The 8,163-nt window shown below is 47.4% G+C and overlaps 1 long non-coding RNA gene across 3 annotated transcripts; it reads left to right on the top strand.

The window, feature by feature from the left end:
* The first annotated feature begins 2,311 nt into the window (after window positions 1–2,311).
* On the top strand, window positions 2,312–7,626 carry LOC147023196 (uncharacterized). Of its 3 annotated transcripts, none has more exons than XR_015060065.1 (4): window positions 2,312–2,771; window positions 4,085–4,277; window positions 5,576–5,705; window positions 6,155–7,626. It is a non-coding gene; the product is annotated as an uncharacterized LOC147023196 (long non-coding RNA). The 3 variants fall into 3 exon arrangements; XR_015060064.1 differs by lacking the exon at window positions 2,312–2,771 and adding an exon at window positions 3,605–3,680; XR_015060066.1 differs by lacking the exon at window positions 2,312–2,771 and adding an exon at window positions 3,784–3,865.
* Window positions 7,627–8,163: the final 537 nt, after the last annotated feature.

The raw sequence follows: 8,163 nt of genomic DNA, 5'->3' as shown, positions 1-8,163 counted from the left end.
AGAGAGAGATATTGGATGAGTGGTTGAAAGTCAGTTCATGTTGTCAGAAAGAAAGAAATGTAGACGGAGTCGTCAGTGTTTGGAGAATGACACAACACACAAACAAGAGGTCGGAGCGGAATGGAAGTCACAGCCAATGGTACTCCTGTGGATTGGGAAGTGGAAGAGCAGTGCAAGGTGAATGAGAAATAGAGTTCTTGATATACAGTGCAACTCCATTGCCAGGACGGGATTCAGGTAAGTCATAAAGGAGGAGACAATAGTTAGGGAGAGACAGTAAGGAGTCAGGGACGTCCTGTGGGAGGAAGGATTCTGTTAAACAAATGATGTCTGGGCTGTCAACAGCAGCCTGAATTGAGACATGTCAGGTTGGAGCGGAGACTTCAGATGTTTAAGGTTCACACAGTGAGGCACAGAGGAGGAGGTGTTGGACAGGTGGGAGGATCAGAAGGTGATGGAGGGGGGGGAGGAAGCTGGGATGGTGTGGGTTGGAGGTGAAGATGGGGGGAGGAGGGAAGGGTCAGGGTGGGGAGATGGGATAGGGAAGGATGGGGGAAGATGGGAGAGGGCAGTAAGATAGGAGGGGGCAGGACTGGGGGGGGAGATGGGAGGAGGTGGGAAGGTGGAGCAGGACGGCGGGTGGGGGGAGGTGGGAGGGGGCATGGCGAGTGGGCGAATGGAAGGCGGCAGGATGAAGGGAAAGCTGAGAGGGGCAGAAGGGAAATCCTTGTTTCTCAAATCTGTGCAGGGTAAGGTGTTCTATGAACTCTCCAGTTCTTTGGGGGATTGTTTGTAGTTACAACTACACTCTGTGGTGCAATGGTTGGAGTGTCCACTTCAAGTCTGGGAGGTCAACGGTGCAAACCCTGGCTGAGTTACACCAAAGATTTTAAAAAATGGTATGTGCTGTTTTGTTGCTTGACGTTCAGCATTTAAAAGATAGTGTATGGACAATCTCCATAGGTTGGCATCCAGGGGAGATGGGAATTCCTCCAAAGGAAATGTCCTGCTGAGTGTGGTTGGAAAGGCTGTGCCATTGTTGTGATGTCGCTGGTACCCAGACCACCCTGGAAAATGAGGTGTTTTCCCAAGCTCAGTGGCTGTTTGTCTCGTCCAACAGTTTTGTAGTGTGTGTGTGTGTGTGTGTGTGTGTGTGTGTGTGTGTGTGTGTGTGTGTGTGTGTGTGTGTGTGTGTGTGTGTGTGTGTGTGTGTGTGTGTGTGTGTGTGTGTCAGCTCTGCACTGTGAGATAGGTGAGTGAGGGGTGGGAGCTGAAGTGATGAAATTAAAATTGAGAAAATAGAGGAGTAGAGATATAGGTAGGACAGTGTGGGATGAGGAGGGAGAGATGAATGGAAGAAGTTTTTGCGGAGTGAAGAGAAGGGGGCATGTATGGAGGGCAGAGAGAAGGATGGGGGTTGAAAAACGTAAACATTTGAATACGTAAATAAAGACGTACACTGTTAACAAGGAGAACACCGATTTGAAACAAACTGTAACTTCAATGGTGTGAACAAATTTTGGACAAAGAATTGATGAAAAATTATCTTGAGAAACAGAGGATTGCACCGAGTGTCGACAAGATGAGAAACTTCCAGCAAACCCCTCATTTCACTCCGTCGAGGGTCCGTCCCAGGTAAGAATTTTGTTTGGGGAAAACATTTCAAAAACTTTCATTGTTTTTCGACACATTGTCGGCCTCCATCCACCCACTACATATGGCAACATAATCAGAGCCACGTTCTCTCTCTCTCTCTCATCCATGGCTGCCTGATCAGAAACTGTACAAAGCCTATAATTTGGATGGTGACGCGTTGAATTAAAAATTGCGTAAAACGAAACACGAGCTGCAGTCTGCGATCACATGTCGATACTCTCACATAGAGGAGCTCTCGTGGGGGGGGGGGGGGAATGCCCGGAGTCACAATGAAGTTGCTATCTCATCTCGCAAAGCATCAAGTTTGACAATTCACGGTCTCATGGACACAGTGCCGGTTTGTATATCCGAATGCTGTCACAAACTGCCCAAACACGTGTCGCAGTCTTGAGTTCGAATCTCCATGTCATCCTAATGTTTCGCAGGGAGGTGTGTGTGTGTGTGTGTGTGTGTGTGTGTGTGTGTGTGTGTGTGTGTGTGTGTGTGTGTGTGTGTGTGTGAGTGATCCCTTGGATGGACGTAATAAGCTGGGCATCCTATCTGCTAACATTCGATGACGGAGGGTGTATTTTGACAGACAGTGCGCAACCTTTACCCACTTTCCCCTCTGAGATACGTTAATTAAACCACTCTGATCCCTCCCTCAATCCTCTGATCCCGGCACCTTGAACACATTCCCGCTCTGCGGCCTGGCACAGGCGCGTTCCCAACAAAAGATCGATGCAACTTCACAAGCCACGTGTTGCGCGCGAATGAAGAAGAAGAAGAATCCAAGCCGGGCGACTCCCCCCGTGCCCCGTGCCCCGTGCCCCTTCACGCGCTCACGCTCACTCCCAACTCGCATCCTCATCTTGTCCTCCCCGTCCCGTTCTACTTTCCCCTCATAATTACACGCACAAACTCGCATTTTCCGTCGGCCGGATCGTTATTTTTCTTCTTCTATTTGCATTCCGGGAATTTCCGAACACGGCGGCCGAGTTACGAGCTGTTTGTTGCGAGTTGTGTCGTTTTGGCAACGAGCTCGAGGTTTTGGCGCGTTTTCCGGGCCCCGAGCCAGTCTTTCCGAACTATGACTCGCTGTGTGGATCGTGCAGCGGGATCAAGGAGCGGCGAGAGTGAGTTCGGGACTGACGCTCGGGGCATCGAGGGAGGTGCATGGCGGGAGGAGGGGAGATGGGTCGGGGAGGGGAGATGAGGGGTCGGGGAGGGGGGGAGATGAGGAGTCGGGGAGGGGGAGATGAGGAGTCGGGGAGGGGGGAGATGAGGGGTCGGGGAGGGGGAGATGAGGGGTCGGAGAGATGAGGAGTCAGGGAGGGGGAGATGAGGAGTCAGGGAGGGGAGATGAGGGGTCGGGGAGGGGAGATGAGGGGTCGGGGAGGGGGAGATGGGTCGGGGAGGGGGTAGATGAGGGGTCGGGGAGGGGGAGATGAGGGGTTGGAGAGATGAAGAGTCGGGGAGGGGAGGTGAGTCGGGGAGAGGGGGGGGGGTATTCGACCAAAGATCAAAGCGTGAAAAACTATGAGGGGAATAATAAAAAAACACAATACAAGACTTTTTGATTTTTATCAGGATCGTGTATTAAATACGGAGATTTGAGAATAATTCACGTCATGAAGGTTTGTCTTCAAACCACATCTCAAGACTCAAACCACAAACTCTTCATCAACAAGGCTCAATTGTCTTCGAGTTCATGTAGACTGTAGAGAGATGAAGTGGTGGCATCAATGAGGTTGAAAATCAGCTCGAGCGCCATCTATTTATTACGTATGCTCCTAGATTGAAAAAGGGAGTGTTGGAGGGGCTATTCGGGTTGAGAAAAAGAAGGGAAGGGAGGTTTATCGAGGAGAGAGAAAGCAGGATAGCTTGGAGAGCGTGGGAGGAGTGGAGAGAGAAGGGAAGGAATTTGGGAGGGGTGAAGAGAGAGGGGAGGGGTTAAGAGAGAGAGAGGGGGGTAGCTGGGAAGGGACACGTTGCTGAAAAGCATTTAATGGAAGGTGAGGAGGTGAAAAAGTCATCATATTTGAGTGAGTAATACATCCATATCCCATATCCCCTTATATGATGAGACTCTAACCATGAGCAAAAAAACCTGCATGTTGTCCTTGCACACAGACTCCTCCCCCCCCCGCCCCCCCCCCAAGCGAGCTCCCTTCCCCTCGATTGACCGTCGGTTCCTTTACATGTTGTGCAAATCCAGACACAGAGGAAGGTATTTTTATTTAGAGAGGAGGGTCTGGGGTATATCTTACGGAACCATTCATTGTGACGATTTAACAAACTCAAATTAAACTAAAAGTGGAATTTGGAAGTGCGGCAAGGAGGGGGGGGCAGGGGCCAGGAGAGAGGGTGCTCTGTTGCCTTGCAAGCTATTGAAGAAAATATATGATTGCTTTCGGACTTGGTTTATAGGATGCTTGTCGGTCCACAGGTGTTTAGAACTATTGGCCGTGTCTCCCAACTCGACGATTGGGACTCCAGATTCAAACCTGCCATCTTCTCATGTCAATTCGCCGGATAAACAAGGTTTTACCTGAACAGGACGGGAGGAAAGGCGGAATCACACGACAGAGAATCCCGGAGGGAACCTGCGTGACGTCAAACTGCTTGGCGCGCAATTCCAGGTCCCGTTTCACCCTCCTGTCCCTCCGTCTCACTCACCCTTTCTCTTCGTCATTCTTTCCCTTGGTTTATAGTTTATACTGTGCACATTATTCATATGAGATGTTAATCAATAACACATTGATTTAGTAAAGTAATATGGTTGGCCAGGGGGAAAAAAATGGACACAACAATGGTGTTTCCCCACCTCTTCCAGTTCCAGGGGATATCTGGTCGGTATGGAAAATGGCAGAATTTTTCAGACACTTCCTCCCCTGCGGCATACCGGGAATGCATCATAAGCCGACATGCAGATCCCTTTCCTTCTACCTTTTCCACAATACCCATACCCTCCATTTTCTCTCCAACATCCTAATTACACGTCTTTTCCTTTACCTTTCTCAACTGTAACATTTTCAACTTGTCTCCGCCTCTCCACACATACGGAATGCATAGACGACCCCTGATGTTACCTACAATTCCACTCAAGACACAGCCTTGGCTTTCTTGGACACTTTTAGCTATTGAAAGAAATGTCCATGGATACTTGGTGCAGTTTTTTATTTGTGATCCCCTCTCCGACAACCACCTTAACTTAATATCTGTCTCTGTCCGTCTCTATGTGTCTCTGTCTCTCGCTCTCTTGAAACTCCTACCCCATTGTGAAGAATTATCCAGCAAATTAGATCAGGTTAGCAAGATGATAGACATGCTTGAATCTATGAGTATATTATTGGTCAATGTTGTTTCCTGCTGAATCGTCCACCGTTTCCTAATATGGATGGTATCCGAGGATAAAGAGATTCAGCTCACAGATTATTATACATGCCTTGTGTTGATTTAATAGTTAGGGTGGTGAGCTTGGGATCCTAGGGTTCTGAGTTCAAATGCCGCTCGGCCGTTGAATTAATACCAGGTGGGGTTGACTCAGCCTGTCATCCTTCTGAGGTCGGCAAAATGAGTACCAGCTTGCTGGGATGATTGAGCCATTCGAGTATCCTGCGTCGGAGCGGCGACCCCAGCACCAACACCCAGTACAGAGAATGGTCTGGATGGATGGATGGATGCATTATTATATGCTATACTACTCATCCAGCATACACTGACAACACCACTACTACTTCTTTAACAGCCTCTATTAGTCCCAGTTTATTGTGGAAAGCTTTTGACCTAAGTCCTTCACAAACCGGCCGGCCAGATCTGACATTCGACTGTAGCTGATTTGACAAGAATTTGTCATTTGTTCAGGATATTGGCAATAACTCACCTACTCTTGAAAGACATTGTGGGATCTTTAACATCCACCATCTAATGTTGGCAGATGCGACGCCAAGCATTTCATCCATCTGTGGGTTGGAACACTTTGTGATACAACGCCCTGCCTGTGAAGCACCAATCGGACAGGTTATGGTTGGGTCAGGTATCAAACCCAGGCTGTAGACAGCTCAAAGGTAAGTGCCTTCCCACTGCACCATCCTATCAGAAACCTACCCTTCCTATTAACACTATATAACATTAGTTATATCTATCCCAAGACTAGATTTTCAGAGTGTGGAGATGAAAAGCTACTCAGGACTCTTAAGTGCCAAAATGTAAATGTATGCAGCTGTGTAGGAGTTGGGGTTGAGTTCCAAATAGCAGAGGGCTTACGTTGTGAAGTTTTTTTTGGTTGCTTTATTCAGCCTTCTTTGACTCGGCCTGTGTGTTGGTAATTATATAATCCTAGTTACAACTGGAGATGATATGATTGATTAGGTGAGGGCTGATTAGTCATTCCTCCAATTGCTGGTGATAGATGTGATTGGGCTCTTACTATTTCAGTGTGTTTCAAAAAGATTGCTACAACTTTGACTTCCTGCCATTTCTTTGTTTTTTGACCTATACTTTTTTTCCTTTTCAGGGTTTGTTGGTATTATCGTGGTATTTGTTCCCTGGGATTTCTAGCTCCATAGCTGAACTATGCCATTGACAGTGAAGCAGAAGACAAAAGTGGTGGCTCTATGGTATGAGACTAAATCATGTGTAGACACCCGCCGGAGGTTCTGCCAGGAATACGACCTCATAACAAGTGATGGACCCACAAATGGTGCCATTCAATGTATTGTGAAACATTTTGAGCACAAAGGTACAGTGCACAACCAGACCAAGGTGGCAGGCCAGCATCAGTAACCAAGAGCCAAGCCAACATCGACGCTGTGTGGGATTCTGCAGTGGACAGTCCCAAAAAGTCCCACCGCCGGTGCTCACGGGAGCTAGGCATCAAATCAACACCAGGCTGGTGTATCCTCACTAAGGAACTGAAGCTTTCCCATATATCATCTCTATTAGGCATAAACTGAATCAAGATGACATGAGAAGGAGACTTGAGATGTGCAATTCGCTCAGTCACAGGATGGAGCAGTACCCAAACTGTATCAACCTGATCTGGTTCAGTGATGAAGTTCATCTCCACGTGAACGGTGCCATCTACAACCACAACAACAATTTCTGGGGGGCAGAACTACCTGAGGAGATCATTGAGAGGTACCTGAAAGGGCCTAAGGTCACATGCTTCTGCACCTTCATTGCCAGATGGGGAATGCTCTGGCCTTACTGGTTTGTGAATGACAACAGCAGGACAGTGATGATCAACAGTGAGTGCTTCCGGAAGCGTGCTCCAAAAGTTTCATAACGATCTAGTCCAAAAGGTCACCCCAAACCAGCTCGGCATGACGTGGTTAATGCAGGATGGTGCACCCCCACACACAGCTGGTGACACCATCACTTTCCTGCGGCAGCTCTTCAGAAACCGGCTCGTTTCCCTGGGGTACCACTCATAACTGGGCATGCCATAACCTAGACTTGAACCCTCTGGATTACTGGTTCTGGGGGGCTGCCAAAGGCGCTGTCTATGCCAACTGCCCTGCCACACTGGACGATCTTCAGACTATCTCCAGGCAGTGCCACATGAGACCTACAGGAAAGTTTGACAGAACTTTGGAGTCAGGATCAATGTCTCTCTGAACCACGGAGGTGCACACATCAAGAACGTCAATTACAAGGATTTTGCGTAAATGCCAATTTCACACTTTGGGCTCTCACTAACTCCAGCAGTGATTTACTGCAATCGCAATCAGTGATAGAAAATAGCATTTCATAAGCTTTCAAGAAATGTTATATAGCCTGCAGCTATAAAGGAACTCAGGTTGAGTTTGAAATAGGAACGGGCTTACCTTGGAGGTGGGGTGGCTTTAGGCAGCCTTCTTGAACTAGAAGGGCCCATTGTTGGTAATTATATAATCTGAGTCACAGCTGGGGCTGATTAAAAAGGTCAGAGCTGATTGGTTGTTCCTCTAATTATGAGTGAGAGAGTAGTTGGGTATATATACATATATATATATATATATATATATATATATATATATATATATATATATATATATATATATATATATATATATATATATATATACTAAAACGCAAAAGAAACTTACCACTTGTTTGAAATGTAATAAAATTGTAACAGTTCAAAATAAAACAAACCAACAATTGCTAATTGAAACATTGGCATTTTATTAATGACATGTCAAGTTTTTGACCAAGATACACCATCTCATAAGTTTGTTCTACAGTACAGAACGGCACAAGGTGCAATGTCAGTCCCCTTTCAATAGCGTGTGTGGCCACCATTTTTTTGGATACAGGCAGTGCATCGTCGGCACATACTGCCTACCAGTCTTTGGATGGATTGCTGCTGGATTCTGTCCCACTCAGTCCTCAATGTCTGAAGCCATCTGACTTAGGACCATCTGCCTGTCCTGCCTTGCAGTGGTGACTCTTGGCCTCCCTGATCGAGGTCTGTCATCTGCAGAGTTGTGGAGGGTGTCTCTGTCCACCAGGGCCGATATCGTCTGGTGTGAACAGCCAAGG

The sequence above is a fragment of the Eptatretus burgeri genome, chromosome 7, assembly GCF_056783735.1.
Source record: "Eptatretus burgeri isolate ZD-2024b chromosome 7, Ebu_testis_v1, whole genome shotgun sequence".
Taxonomy (NCBI): domain Eukaryota; kingdom Metazoa; phylum Chordata; class Myxini; order Myxiniformes; family Myxinidae; genus Eptatretus; species Eptatretus burgeri.
The sequence above is the reverse complement of the archived record's forward strand: the minus strand, read 5'-3'. Positions and strand labels throughout refer to the sequence as shown.